We start from the raw sequence: 17,085 nt of genomic DNA on the forward strand, positions 1-17,085 counted from the left end.
CATAACAATGCAAGTGTATATGGATATGGATATGGATATGCATTACTTGTGTGTACAAATATATATGCATGTTATTTGCACCTGGCTTCCCAACTGGACAATTTTGGCTGTTTAGGAAATTGGTAAAAATGAATCCTATCGACTGTTTAGATTATTAAAAAAAAATACAAGTCCTGCCCAGGACAACAGAATCTTTTTCACTCAGGATTGAATACCTGCACACAGAAATGATATGAATATGCTGTGCACATATCAAATCTCTTAGAAGTTTATAAATATCATTAACAAAGATAAATTGAGATTTTGTGATTCAGAAAATGAGAGGCAGTGTGGAAAAGATGTCTGAAAAGCATTAATGACATAGTCAGTAAATCAGAGACCAAATGCTGGGAGTGCTTAAAACTGACGGTGCAGGAAAATAAGCATTGATGGAAAAAGTCTACAACTAAAACACTTTCTCCCACAGTAGTTTGTAGATTGTTGGCCTTTTCTATTGATTTTTCTGTTTCTTTGCTGTTAAACAGGGACTGAAAGTTTCATTTGCACATCCCATTAGATACTATCTCCAGGTGCCTTTCAAATCAGTGTGCCTTCAGAAACACATTATTCCAAGTTTTCAGGCGTACTGGGGCTTTACAATCTGAACTAAACTCACTTGAAAGGGACATAAGAATACCAATAAGAATATTTGAAAGGGACATAAGAATACTTGTAAATTTGTGATTCTGACAATTGCTGATTATAATTCAGGAGAATTATAAGTCTGTAAAGGTAGACTGTGGTCTCAACAGTTAGTATATATATTCAATACAGCATAGATTGGGAATGGTGATCAGAGAAAAACATAAGTTTTTTTTATCTATCTATCTATCTGTCTGTCTGTCTCCTGGATTTTTTACTTTGACTTCAGCTAATAGAAGCAATAAACTCTGACTTATCTGAAAGCTTTACCTAGAAAATTCCATCTTAAATGAATCACTCAGGTACTCACATGATGTGAGTCTTATCGTCAGGCTGGAAATTTCATTCCATGAATCATGTCGAACTGTTCAAGTAAAAGGAATATAATGCATAATGTTTCCAGGTATTCAGGCTTCTTCACAGAAGACAGCTACAAATGAATTCTTATGAACAAAAACCAGGCCAGCTGTTATTCATGCTAATTGCTAACATCATTCCAAACAACAAATATATTTGAGTAAATCATAATGGTTTTCTGGAAAAATCACTTATGTAAGAACAGGTGAAGTTTCCCTTATGATAATATTTCAGTCCAGTTTCTCAAGGCTGTACAATGTACCAGAAAAGTACTAAGATTGGTTTTTTATCCTGGCCTCTTGAATGTCAGTAACAGTCTACACCTCAAAAAAAAAAAAAAAAACCAAAAAAAAAAGAAAAAGACACTAGTTGCCAACATTGCTCAAATCATAAGATCATACACACTTCGGGAATATTGTTTTCATAGATATATAAAATAATGTTAAAAACACCAACCCCACCCTGTAAATACCAAAGCACTTTTACTATAATTTTGAGCTAATTTTATCATTCATCTGGAAAAGATTTCCCTTTCCTACAATTTGTTTATTCAGAGTTTATCTTAGGGGACAGTGCATGGAATCAATGTGCTGTGCAATAACTAGCTGACTGCATGATCTAATTAACACTAATTTGTTATTTCTTTCCTTCTATTTTTGTCATGGTTGTTCCTAGTATTTTCACTTACTGCAGATAAACTCCTCAGAGCAGCATCTGTGGCATCTTCAGTGTTCATGATTCATCTATTACATACAGCTGCCAAACTTTATAGGACTTAGCTGTCATTGATTTGAGTAGTGAAAACCAAAAAGAAGTCCATCTTAGTATCAAATTAAAATAATCAGACATGAGAAAGGAGTAAAAAATGAGAGAAAAAGAGTCATTCATTCATTTTTACCTTGAAGGCACAAAGTCTTCTTATAAACAGATGGAACTGATGCTATAGATACAGTATAAAGCTTTGTTGCTTTTTTTTCTTTTTCTGGAAAATGATGCATTTGTTCTTACTATGTTTAGTTCATCAGAGAACCTATATCAGAAGAAACCAAATATAAGTGCTTCAGTGCTGAAAGATCTCTGTTAATTCATTGATAACCAAATATGGAAGACAGAAAACATTAAGTATTATAATTTAAAATGTTCCAGTGTGCCTTTTTATAGAAAAAGTAATTGCATGGATGTTAAATATTCACACTGCAAAGTAGTTTTGAAAAATTGCCCATCCTAAATTTGTCCCCCACCAAATTTCTATTTTCTAACATTACAACACTGTCCAAGAAATACTTAAGTTTGACTTGTTCTTTGATATTAATGCAGGCTATAAGAAAACCATGTCAAAGAATCATCAAGTTTATTTTTCAGTCTTGCTACAAGATGACCGCTCTATTGAGACTGTGGTGACCTCACTGTGACTATTCAATGAGTCTGTCATGCTTCACAGTGAAGCTTTTTACTTTATGCTAATCAGCATTCATTATTTGCAATTAAAAACATGTGCTTTTATCATTTCACAAACATTTGATTGTGACAGCTAATTCAATGCTGGCTTTGTCTTCAGTTTAAAAGAAGAAGTGTAGACCAATTGAATCAGAGATATTGTGATAACATAAAAACTACTATTGCAGATATAGATAACTATCCTGTTGCAATGTTAAGGGAACCATGTAGGTCACACTTTTAAGAGGGCTTACATCTTGGCACAGTAATGTCATATAGCTCTGCTATTCTACAAACTCTGGTCTCTTTTATCTAAGCGGTCTCTGTAGTGATCCATCATGCTGATATTAAACTTTTTATAGTTTTTCAAAGAAAAGCACTTATTCATCTAACAAATGACATCATTACACTTTGAGAGCATGAAAAAGCTTTATTAAATAATTTCTATATTTCATTTAAAGGATCATTAGGAAATAAAAAAAAATATTAGACACATTTAAAATATTTCTTTGCTGGGACAATTTATACGTGCAATTCTATTTTCTTTGTAGACATTTATGAATTATTTTCTGTGTTTCCATTTCATTTATAAAACTAAATCTTAGGCAGTTAATGTAATTTTCTGATGTCCTTATCTTCTTTACTGTCAGTGGGTGATGCCAGAAAGTTTCTAAAATGTTCAACATTGACACAAGTTCTATTATATTCCTCTTCATCTCTTCGTATTCACATGAATGCATGTGAATGCAATAATGCCTACAAGGTATTTTAAATTTCAAGATTGTCTGTCAGCTAGTTCAAGTAACCAGTTAGTTTTTCAAAGATTACCTTCTGCTTCATTGGATTTGAAGTCTACAATCTCCCTTATTTCTAGTGTTTTGCAAAGATACTAGCATGGCTTAAAATCAGTGAAATAGACAATATGGTTTATTCCAGTCACAGGAAGAGGCTGCAGGTGGACATATTTTACAGACCAAGGAAATTCCCTGTTTCTATATTCAGTGTTCATTCAGTCAATATCACACCAGTCTGTACTTAGCTGAATAAAAATCAGCACAAACATTTTCTTTTAGTTGTGAATAATTCTAATGTTGAAACTGGTATATATCACTGGAAATAAAATGCCTATCATTTTGAAAAGGTGGATGTTTATACACATCTTTGTTGTCAGATATGCCAGAAAAGCAAAAGCAAAACTCAAACTTGCTAATGAGTTTTTCAGTTTTGTTTTAAAGACCCACAGAGACCCGGTGGGACAATCCTCTGGGAACTATAGCAAGCTATTAGGTGAATACCTGCCTGAAACCAAAATTCTAGAATCTTAGTAAAAATATTCTGCTGCGGCAGCATTGAAAGGCATATTCTCACTTCAAAAAAATTCATAACTCCTTTGTTCTTTTTTACTTTAATGTAACAAACTGTTTTGTCCTAAGGCAAATAAATTAACAATTGAAGTCACCTAATGAGCCCCTGCAAAGTGATTGTTTTGAGATGGACATAAACTGCTACCCCCAAGTCTTTTTTAAACTTCGGCCAATATTTGAGAATAAGTGCCAACTGGTTATTATCCAGTTTCATCAGTCCAAATGTTCTTTCAATTAGTTTGTTAAATACTACTAATATTGGCTTCATGCAATCTAATATTGTTTCAATGATTCTCTGAAAACACTGTGTCCAACAGGATACTTCATGAATCCTAACAGCAGTGGAAAAATTTGCCATCTTTTTTCATTGATATATGTGTTTCACAAGTGATCTTACAAGATCTTTAATAATATTTAATTTGTACATAGAACATACACAAAAATTTTTTGTTAAATTGTTTTCTTAAGAAGAAAGTATGGTAAAAGAATAATGTAAGAATAGAGAAAATCATTGGAAAGGGTTAACATATTGGTATAGGAATATATGAGCCACATCATGGTTGCCCAGACCAAATCATTAAATGAAATAATTTGAGACAAGCACAGTCCAGGAAAGACGTGTATTTATTCACTGAGTTCTACTGATTACAAAAAGCATTTTCTGACAAAAAAAGATCTAATAAATATTATTTAATTAACAAAAAATATTTGCATTTTTGCCATTTTTCCCAAATTTCTCTCAGCTAGTAGCTAATCAAACGCAAAAATTACCCCATGGCTGTCCAGAAGATTTTGTTCCATCATTTCAGTTGATGATTCATGCTTTAATGACCCCCATGCTGCATGAATGGGCTTCAGAACTAGCATGGATCTCTCATCATCACAGAGTGAAATGGCTTTCTTCATCATCAGTGTTGTGTATGGCAAATAATCACAGGAGTCTTCTACTCTGTTCTCTTCTTCCACAGAACCCTGAGTGAAATTCAGTCTTACTATCGTTCTCTAAGGAAGTTCATGTAACCTATCTTTCATCACATTAATCCTCCTTTAGATTCTAAAAAAAAATCTAAATACTGTGTTTACTCAATTTAATTTTCTATAGTCATGACAGATATTATAGCCATGAGGAAGAAAGAAGAAGATAGAAAAGAGGAATCAAATAATACACTCATTACTTCAGAGTAAAGAAAAATCAAATTGCACCATAAGGAAAAATTTGAAACTTAGATGGCAACAAGGAGCTAGTGTGAAAAAAATCTGAGGATTCTGTGAGAGGAAGAAATACATATTACCAGTAGCTTTTCTATAGAGACAGTGGAATCATAGTGGCGCTGCAGATGACTGCTGCTAGGAGACTTCTTCAAGCCTGAAAAATGTCACTGGCAGTACATTTTCCAACTGCATTGTGTGGACATGATTGTATCTATTTTATTTTGCTACTAGTTGATCTGGGAGGAAGGGGTTTGATTTTAAAAGGGTAAATTTTAATAAATTAAGGATATTGGTTAGGATATTGTGATGAGATTTCTGGTGGGTTTCTTGGGCCTTGTACCCTCTCTCTTGGGCTGTTTCTGAATAGAGTGAAGAGTAGACAGTGTAAGGATCTATATACATGAACTGTACCCCACAATTAAGGGAACTGGCCTTTTCAAATCTTTCCTATATCACATATCAGAAAGTATTTTCACTTATTGGGCATGCCTACCCACCCTGTGACACTCCCTTTGTTCTCCCAGAGAACAAAGTTCAAAATTTAGTCTGATTACTGAGTCTTCAGGAGTCTATGAAGCAAGAAGCAGCCTTCCTACGAAGCTATGAATAGTGGTTTGGAAGGCTCTTAACACAAGGTGTCCTTCCTGGCCTGATTTTCCAGGAAAAAAATTATTGACTGCCAGATGCTCACTTTAAAGTCCCTGATGTTAAACATATTACTTTTCTCCTTAAAATAAATGTGAGGAAGGGGATTCTACTCAAGTACAGGCGGGAGTGAACAGAACATTGTACACAGAAAAGGTAAAGGAGATGGGGAGAAGAGGAGTCAACAGCAGGAATGAAATAAGATCATTTTATCAGCCCACAGCTATCCACCCAGGCTAGGCAAGTTAAAAGGCAACACTCAGGCAGACCATCAGCTCATCCAAACACAGTCCCTCAAGCGTAAAGAATAACTTTACATTTGGCCTGTGGGAAGTGAGCTGTTGCAAAAAGGCAAGCAATTCTTTTGAAAATCTATGTAAATGCACTTTAGGTAGCTAACTTAGGAAAGAGGAGTCTGGGTCTAAAAATTACCTGCTGTCCTCTTTAGAAGGTGGTGTCTCTAAGGCAAAAAAAATACTTCCAATGTTTTTCAGTGAACTTGGACGCTGTGTTAAAAGAACAATGGACATATATTTAGCCACCTCCTTGTCACTAAACAAACAACAACTATTTGGATTGTTGTTTTTTTTTTAACTAAATGATGACAGAATGGAGAAAGGGTTATCAGCCCAATGTCATCTGTCCATTTCAACTGAATTTTATAGTAGAAAACATTTTTTACTCCCAGTGAAACCTCTTCCATATCTCTGTCAGTTCGTAGTTGATAAGCTTATCATTTCAAAATCTATCATCCCAGAATCATTTTGGGGAAAAATAATAAAGCCTAATGTAAGTGGTATAGCTTCTTACAGTATATAAAATATAGTTGTTAGTGGTGTCTGGGGATTGGAGTCAAGAGTCCCTTAGGTGTCTTCCACAACTTTCTTCTTGAGGAATCACATTGCTAGCACACAAAGACCTCAAACCTAAATAGGACATGGTATGTTCCCATTCCCTAGCCATACCTTAGTTTCCCTCATCATGTGCATTCTTTTTAAGCAAGCCAGAACCACGCCTGCTGTTCAGAATAGAGTTTTACATTATGAATACATGTCGTCTTGCTTGTTGTTTTCATCTGTGGAAACAATGGCTCAGATAAAAGAAATTCAAGACTATCCTATATATTCTCTGTTCTCAAGGTGAAAAACTATTGGAGCTAATACAACCAACAATATGCTTGGAAAATGAGCATATTTGACATTAAACAAACAGAAACAAACAGAAGCAAACATTTTCTTTATTTTCCCTGCTCACAAAAAAACCTCCAAATTTGGTTTACTGGGTGAGTGAAAAACAGATAGGATATTTATTGTCACCACTAAAAAAGAGTCTCTTCCACTGATTTTGTTTTCATTACTGTTAGCAAGATCAGGGGATTTTGTAGGCTTTTTGGAATTGCCTTAATCACATCTGTGAAACCAATAGAAATATTTACTTTTGGGTCTGATTTGTTAGTTACTCTTTCTTTACTTTCTGGGAATCAAGTACTACATATCTTTCTTCTATTTGACAAAATTTAAAAAAATATATATCTCTTAATCAATTATCTCCTTTTTAAAGTCATAATCAAAGCTCCATGAATTCTCCTGCCTGGAAGAATTAAATCTCAGGCTACAAAGAATAATTAGCTCAATTTTGTCACACGTACGTGAGATCCCAAAGCATCTATTATCTTCCATGTCCTGAAATACGCTGAAACATCACACATAGAAGTTGTCATTAACACCTCCTGCTGTTGCTGTGAATTGCTTCAGCCCCACCATATGCAGTATGTTAAAGTTTTGAATTAAGATCTACATGAGCAGTACAAGCTTTGAAGACAGCTCCAGAACTCTTGTCTTCAGGCAGCACCCTCATTTAACATTGTTGTATACCATTTGCCTCAGACTATGAACTTCAGTGATTACACTTCTTGGATACTGCTGGAGATGGCCTATTATCTATACAAAAATATGTAGGTTTCTCCTTAGACTATGATAAGTTCTCACTTGTGGAGGAAGAAAGTCTGTTTATTTCTGGAAATATAAAAGAACAAAAATTCCCCTTTTTAATACAAATTAACATATTACTATCACAAAATTTGTTAATAAGAATAAAAACTATAAGTACAAGTCAGGAGCAAATAACCACCAAAATCCTGACTACATTAATATGAAAATATACGTATACATATATATATGCATATGCCTGCACACTATCAATCATTCCAGCACTGCCACAGTACTGGAAACTAGGCTCAGAATTTCCTGCAAAATACAAGGCAAGTATTCACGGATACCACTTGCATCAGCCACACTCTTTAAAGGAGTAAATTTTTTTTACTTCAACAACAATCACACAATATATAACAGATATATTATATATAAGATTGCATGAGTGAAAAGCACATGCCTGTTCCTGCTGTGTTATGCACCACGTGAAGCAATCTAAGTACAAAAGTAACTTTCATCTCCTTATTTAGAAACAAAGAAAACTTTTCTTTCTTTGTGCTGATGCATAGAACAATGATGTTGGAAGCTGTGCACAATTAGCCATCTTTGCACAAAATGTTGATGCTGAAAGTCATGAAGTTCTAAACTTCCAAACAAATCCCATATGTTTTCTAATCCTTTCCTTGTCGTGTTTTCTTCTTCCAAACATTGCTGCAACTGTTTTAGCTCTTGACTGCCTCAAAACAGCTGATGTAAATATAAAAATAGGACTCTCTTCCTGTGTCTGACACTATATTAAAAGTTGTTTCAGGAAAGTCAACAGGGAAAGAGAGATTCCTACTAGGTGATTCGCAAGACTCAACTCTGTCCTGAAGAAACAGATGGTTCCAATTACCTCTTTGCATGGATGATTAAATACACAAGGGCTCTCAATCTCATATTTTTCTAAATCTGGAAGACATAGTAGAGTTTTCCACACAACCAAGAGGCCTGAAGCAGGTCTCTATATTTTTAGAATGGGGAAAAAATTGCTGGTGTAGGATATACACCTTTATACACTTTTATACACTTTTCTGCTTGAAAATATCTCATGGATATATATTGATGTGGAGTACATTTTCACACAATGCAGCCAATAGCGAATAAATTATCTCTGTAAGGGTCATGCATTGCAAAATTGTCTCCAACTTAGACACAAGTATTTCCAAAGTGACATTGGCCAAAACTACTGAACATCAGAGTCTGAAAGGTATCTGGGCTCTTAGCTAGCACTTAAGAGGGATTTAAAAGTCTTTATAATTGTAAGCATCTGGGCAATAATGAATTAGAGATTAAATTTTTAAAAGTAACTTAGATAATTAAAAGCCCAGGTTGAACTGAATTGTAATTAGTCTGAGGTTCTAAAGGGCCATATTTTTGAAGCTATTAAAATATTTTGTATTTTGGCTTATTGGTTAGTGAGATTTCTAAGTGAATAGAGGCATGAATGTATGTGAATATAGTGTACTACGAATCTAATTTTCACTTCTGAATATGGATCTTCGTCCTATATTAATAGAACACTTTTGAAAATATTATTTAGCAATCTAGTCAGTTGTGTTGTTCAGCAATAAATGCCTATCCTCTGCAGCTTTAGAATACTGATTCTTTAACCTTTATATTCAAATATTCTGCTTGTGTTTTTCTTATGACACAAAATTTTTTAAAATTCTAAAAGTAAAGATCACAACTTTAAAAGAAAAATGTATGGGACTGGTAAAGTGCACATTTTTATACAGGGAGTTGGTGAAGTGCAATTGCAATTATTTGTAAAATTCTTTGTGATCTCATTTAAAAGAGGCTACAGAATTGCACATTGTGATGATGTTGTTGACAATGATCACTATTGATTTTGAGAGCTACTTTTGTTTTCATATAAATTGCACTGTTTACAAGGTCTATAAAGTGGGCCTCCTAATAAATTTCTTCTTTTGTATTCAGGCAATTTTTTTTGGTGAACGCTACATGTGACATAGTCCTCCAAACTTACTCAGCTACTGTCTCCAGTAAAAAGCATGCAGTCCCTGCAGAATTCAGAAACTAAACTAAATGTGCTATTTTATTTAAGATGATAAAGACCAGAAAACATTCTTTTTGCTCCCCACAGAATTTATGCCATTTTCACGACAAGATAACATCTGCTTTTTCATCCTACAAATGACTGAATCATTTAAATGTTCATTAGTCAATGAAGAGAATGCTCGTAGAAGAGAAATGCTCCAGTCCCTTAATCATCTCTGTAGCCCTCTACTGTACCTGTTCCAGGAGCTCCATGTCTCTCCTGTACTGAGGAGACCAGAACTGGACACAGCACTCAAGATGTGGCCTCACCAGGGCTGAGTAGAGAGACACCTTCAACCTGCTGGCAATGCTTTTCAAAATGCAGCCCAGGATACCACCAATCTTGGATCAAAGAAAAATACAGCTTAGCATATTTTTACACTGCTTTTCACAGGAACTACCTGTCATCTTACTCTAATGTTTAAAAAACACTATGTTGCAACAGCAAAAGTAGGTGTGCATTAAAGAATCAAAGCTTCTTTATAGCTCACAAGTACTTTAAATTTTAACTTTAGTTTCATTTATGTAATTACACATATTGCTTCAGGTATGATACAGGTTTCTGGAAAACCAGAAGACAGGCTTGTATATCCAGAAAAATACCCAAAATATTTGTCTTTGAAACTTCATAGAAAAATGTTATGTGAAGATACATTCAGTAGACTGTGGTCCACTTCAAGGAAAGTGTGAGAAGAATCTATAGACAGCTGGAGTAACTTCTAAAAAAAAAAAATTAGAGGAAGGGCTAATACTGCAACAAGATTAAGCATCCTCCTCCTTTACTCAATTTCCTACAATATTTACTAATTTTTGAAGCAGAGTAAGGCATATTTGTCAGAACCACAAAATGTCCAAGGACCAGGAAAAGCAAAGCAAGGGCAATTCCCCCCTGACTGAAATCTCACATGTAAGCTTTGCAAGCTGAGTGCATCATTCTCTGTTGCTGGTCCACCTGGTCTGGTACTCTGCAAGATTAGTATCTACAGATGAAAAATAGATAGAAGGAAAACATCTTTATATAAAAGAATCAATGGTTTGACTAATTGCCTGAAAAAGAGGATATTAAATTTCTCCTCCTGCTTCTAGGAATTTGTGTACTACTGCAACCAGAAGACAATAGGTATTTAGCATAAGGCTGAACTTTTTATGATCTAATCAAACAGTCATCAAATCAGACAGAAAATTATGTACAATCTCATGGTTTGGGCATTGAGTTGAGCAAGCATGAAGTTTATAATTATTTATTCTATCCCATAGTTTCAGTTTTAGAAAAAAAATTTCTCAGTTTTTCCCCTGCTTCTCCTTTCTCTCCTTCATTATGCTGTCCAGTGAGGGTAAGCTTTCAGAGGAGAAACAGAAAATATCTTAATATCAAATAACATTTTAAGTCTCTATCTCAACTGCATAAAGCAGGAAAGGAGTGAAAAGGTGTAATGGGACTGATCTTTCTCAAATATCTCTTCTGTCTTAATACTAGATTTTAAACTAGGTGGAAAAGTAAAAAAATAACTTAGAAATAAATATATTAGTCCCTTGAAATGTTCTGAAAGAAAAGGGCAGAAAGGAGGCCAAGGATGAATGAAAAATTTTCTTATGAGAGTGTAAAAAGCTAGGTACTTTTTAAATAGACATTGAATTGTGCAATTATTCTAGGGATAATGTAAGTATTTTCCTAGCACTTCTCACTGGATAATACAACTGGAACCCCTAAAAATCTTTTGTACCCTTTCAAAGCCTAGACAACTCAGAGGTCAAGCTGTAGAACCCACCTGGTCACGAAATGCATGAACCACATCTTTTCAAGGGTACCATGGCACTCAGCACTGATCCAGTCCTATATTGTCAACGCTGCATTTTTCTTTGAGAAGGAAAGCAGACATGAAAATCATAGAATAAAGATAATGTATTATATATTTAAAGTAAATTGAAATGATGTAGATGACTGAAATTCAGCTTTTGCCTAAGAGAAGAGTCATCAGCCTATAAATCATGGGTTCTCCAGGACAAAATGAGAAGCTGCCCTCAATTGCCTGTGATCAAGAGCTGTTTAATGTGAACTGCAGGAAACAGTCCACATTGCAGTACATTGGAAAGGAAGAGATACATAAAGACAAGCCCCTTGTCACTGAAGGAAAAAAGAAAAAAGGTAATTAAGTTACTGTGATACTATGATAAAGATGAAAAATACAGGACAACACAGTACTCTCAACAAATTACCTGATGCTGGGAATTAATCAAGCAAGAAAAAACATTTTGTAAAACCAAATGTTTAAATACAATAAAACTTTGTCCACAAATATACCCAGCAGTCATATTTTTTCTAATTTATGTATCTTTACCAAACTGGGCTGTTACAACTCATATGGTATTCATAACTATTATTATGAGCTGTAATGGCCACAAAAAGAAAAGTATTCCATGCACTGGAATTTTCTATTCAGTGATCCAGTTAAAAGTACCTGGAGTCCTGAGGGATTCAGTAAATTATATGATACTGTTCACTACTGAACATGGCTTTGCAAGTAGCACCTAACATGGAAGGCATAATTTTCAGCATTATCTGCATGTAAACCTCTCCCATCTGAAGTGTTGATGCTGAAAATGGTTGGAGAAAACTCCCAAAGGATAAAAAAGAGTTCTTCCTGTAGCAAATGCTAATAATAACTATAAAACTACTGCATAAGTAAAAATACTTTTAGAAAATAATGAAAGCAAAGTAAACAAAAACTGTATACAATTTTTTTCATTCCCAAAATATACATAAATATTAATATGTTTTATCACTGCCTTAGTTAAACTGACTCTGACATAAAAAATATGATAATTCTTAGCAAAAATTAATTAAAAAGCTTTTCAGGACAGGGGAATAATATGAACTAGAATGACTATCTGTGCTGGTTTTGGTCAGGGTAGAATTGCCTTTTTACACAGTGGCTGGTGTAGAGATTTCTGCTGAACATAAGGCTGATAATATAAAGATGTTTTTGTTATTGCTGAGCAGGGCTTACACAGAGCAAAGTCTCTTTCTGCTTTTCCTGCTGGCAAGGAAGTTGGGCGTGCCTGGAAGGTTGAGAGGGGACAAAGCCAGGACAGGTGACCCAAACTGACCAAGAGAATAAGAGGGGAACATTTGGAGTAATGGCTGCTGTCTTTCCTGTCTTTCCAAGTCACCATTACGTGAGATGGTGACTGCTCTCCTGGAGATGGCCAAACACCTGCCTGCCCATGGGAAGAACTGAACCAATTCCTTGTTTTATTTTGCTTGTGTATGCTGCTTTTGGCTCTCTTATTAAACTGTCTTCATCTCAAGCCATGATTTTTCCAGCTTTTGCACTTCTGATTCTCTCTCCAGTTCTGCTGGTGGGGCAGTGAGCGAGTAGCTGTGTTGGGCTTGATAGCTGGCTGCAGTTAAACCACAACACCAGCCAAAACAATCTTTAAGAAGCAAAGAATAAAAATACAAGAACAAAAGTGTGAAATTTTCTATAAGTAACCTAAAACAAGGCTGAAATTGAAAAGAAACTATATTTAGGAGAAGGAAAATTAGAAATATATAGGTATCCAGTTGAAGAATCAAAGTATATTAATGTAAAACATTATTCATGTTAGAAACTGGTACTGTAAAAATCAGTGTCCTTAAATGACAAGCAGAAAAAAAATGGGGGGAAAATATAGAAGAGAGAATAAAGAAGCAAAAAGCAGAAAGAAAAGGAACTAAAAGAAACAGAAAAAAAAAAAGGCAAATAGACTAGATAGCAAAACCACCCCTGACAGCAAAAGTAACTGCTACTAATTTAAATTACATTTATGTTTGCATGATTATTAAATATCACCCATATACCCTTTCAGGAAAAATAAGCAAGGTGTCAGTTCATCTCTCTGAAGAGGAATATTTTCACCCCATAGATAACCTCTCTGGTATAACTTGATATGTACAGAACATGCTCAGGAAAGAGCCTTAGCCTCATGCTTCTACGTGGGTTAGAGCAAACTTTCAATTGATATTTAGCCAGAAGAAGAGTTCAGGGAGAGAGTTTATCACTGTATTAATCAAAATAGCCAATACTACAGCAAGAAAAATCTGTAAATCCAAACTACTTTGCCACAGCTGGGATAATTCTGCAGTATAAACTGAGATATTATGCTGAAGATTTATGAGGAAAACATTACGCAATGCATTTCTGGACCTTTTAAAACCATTATACAAAATTTAGAAATGTAAAAGAGGAAGAGTATGAATTTCAATCTCTGCATTGAAATATGACTCGACATTTGGGAAAAGAAAAAAAGAAATAAAATACTGTTTCAAACTAAATCTATGCTACTATAACCAACCATTGTTAACTGTAGTAAATTGGAATGACATCCTTATCTTTATTCTTGCTCTTCCTTTCTGAGAGCATTGGTAAGGCAATGACTGGAGCACTGAATATTGGTAGAAATCAAACTTCAAAGTCCTGTTTCTGTACATTTAAACATGTAAACTATCACATATATCTGGCTTCATATTTGATGTATTTATCCCTTAGCATGGTTCAATAAAGAGCAATGCTGAGAAATTCTTCGTGTTTTTTTAAAAGCTTACCTACACACTTGATTTCAGTATTTTAGCACATGTTAAAATTAGCTATTTTACAGAGGTAGCTGAGGGAGTTATAAGTGTTTCCAGCAAAGTAATTATGAAGTTTTCATGGTCTTCTTGTCACAAACAGTCCCCAAAGTGCATGTAGAAGACTACTAATGAAAATAACAAACAAATAACTTTAATTAAGAGAAAAGTGGCATCATGGGACAGTAGCTAGTTCTTTTAACTCAGCTTTAATGCTGGGGAAGAAAAGTAATTTTATGTATATATATGTTCTGATTTAATATTCAGTGCATTGCTAGTTATGCCACTGAATCCTCAGTCTTCAAATGGGTGGCACTGGCATCAATTCTCTTATCACTTATGGACTCATGAACTTGACTAAACTCACAGGGACCTATTTGGAAATAGTGTTCTTATCTTGAAACCTCCATGTTTTTTCATGTGAAACATTTTGCAGAGTTTGAAAATAGCTGGGAGATAAGCCATAGGCAATACTGTTTAAAGGGCAAATGGAGATGTCAAGACTCTGTATCAGCCCAAATGCAAAGTGAAGGAGGTGAAGAGAGAAGAACTTTGATAACATGTAAATTGTCACATCTTTGAGTAGATTTCAGGCTTTAGGTAAGGGAGGTTATTACTTGGATTTTGGTTTCTGCTGCAGCATCCTGAATAAATAATAACTTTTCATTTTGAACAAGCTGTTCTCTACCATTGAAATCTGCTGCTGTCATAATGTGTCTAAAGGAAAACTAAACAGGTGCAAAAATATCAAGCCAAAATTGCAATGAATAATCATGAGTATGGTAACCTGATAAGCCAGAGTGAGGATAATTAATTTAATCCCTTTATAACAGTGTACAGCCATAGATTCATCACTTAGAAGAAACACATAGAAAGTCAGGGGAAGAAGCACAGCTCACACAAAGAAAAGATGGAGAAAAATATACTGATTGATAATGAAAAGGTTTGCCTTCTAATTTGTTTCCAGACACTAATACCACATTACCACAAATGCTTAGAGCTGGGCAAATCATCTTTATGGTCAAAACAGAGATACAGACACAAATGTGTGGGTCTATTTCTAGACGGCTCCTAAGGGTCAAATCGATCATACTTCAGAACTGAAAAGTTCTGAGAGAGGAATCCTACCCCTAGAAGTTAGACATCTTGGTAAAATCTCAGAACAATGCTGCGCCACAGTTTCCCATTACTTAAAACAGAATAAAATATCATCGTTGGAATAATTCATGCACTAAAGCTCTTCCAGCATGAAGATGCTGTAAACAGTAGAATATTATTAATTGTCTTTATAAATATTAAAAACTGTGTATCTTTCTTTAACCTATCAAGCTCTTAGCCTTTTAGCTGCCTTACACCCACTGCAAAAATACCATAAGAAAGCAGATGTGGAAGGCAATCAAAAAACAATAGGATGCTAGGTGAGTCAAAATATCAGTACTTAGCCACTGACTCATCATCTCATTAAGTACACTGTTAAACACATGTTGCATGTCAGTAAAAAGATTTAAAATTAACTCATTTGTTGGAATTTCTGCTATGGTTTACACTGATATTTGAGACATTAAATTTACTGATTTTGATGAACATGCAGAATACAAATGTAAGAAAAATTATAAGCATTTTCAGATAAGGACTGACAAAAAATACAGTGGATATTAAAAATTATCTTTTACTTTAAGAAACTGAATGAATCATAGAACAGTCTTGTTATATAAATGTAAATCATATTTGTTCGATTTTTTACAAGTGAAAACTGAGGTCAGGAATCATGTGAACAATTTCTGTAACCTTTTGTAAGCAAAATAAGATGAACCCTAGAGACGCATGAAAAATGTAAATGTAATGTATTATTACATTATAGTCATCACAGATATGATCACTTTAACTTAGAGATTTTTTTTTTAAATGGATAGATCCTCTGCTCCAAGCTGTCTGAGTAAAGTGCAAGCAGTCAAACCATTTTGAATCATAACCTCCAAAGCTATTTTTGTCTTGGATGCCTATAAATAAACACACCAGTATTGTAAGAAGTCACGATCTTTCTCTGAAAATCACAATATTTTTCCTACATATAACTCAAAGTTTTCAAAGAAGTTTAATTTACTAGTGTATGCAGGTAGTATAAGTTTATCCACCAGAATCCTTTCCCTCAGTGCAAAGAGGAATAGATTTCTCCTTCTGCTGTACAACATGAGTGGAACAGATAAATATGTTGTTTATCTTCATATTTATTTTCAAGAAACATTGTATATGAGGCTTTACATTATCTGGAAAATGAATTATGCATGTGACAATATGGCACATTCCTCAATCAGACAATTTCTAATGTTACTCTGCCTCTTCTGACATCACATGCTGTGATCAAAAATAATCCTGTTTTTGTGCAGTGGCTTTGTTTTGGTTTTTTTTCTATTATCCCTGTGAAGGAATTCCTTTAACTTTCACCCTAACAAATACTATTTCCAAACACAATGAAGTTATATTTAAATCACAAAAGATTAAATGAAGCAGCAGGAGTCCAAGGGAAGGTGCTATCATTTCAGAAAGCAAGATAACAGCTTGAGAAAGATGAAGAATTTGCAGGCTTTGGATTTCTAATTTTTTTTTTTTTTAATTTTTGTTTACGTGTACCAAAGGTCAGAAATTAGTAATGTAAAGATAGTTTTTAGTGCCTGTCTTTCTCTGCTTGACTCCTGTTTTACTTATGCTGTTTATTTCATACTGGCAATTGTCTTTATGGATAACGTAA

Source organism: Molothrus ater, chromosome 2, assembly GCF_012460135.2.
Source record: "Molothrus ater isolate BHLD 08-10-18 breed brown headed cowbird chromosome 2, BPBGC_Mater_1.1, whole genome shotgun sequence".
NCBI lineage: Eukaryota > Metazoa > Chordata > Aves > Passeriformes > Icteridae > Molothrus > Molothrus ater.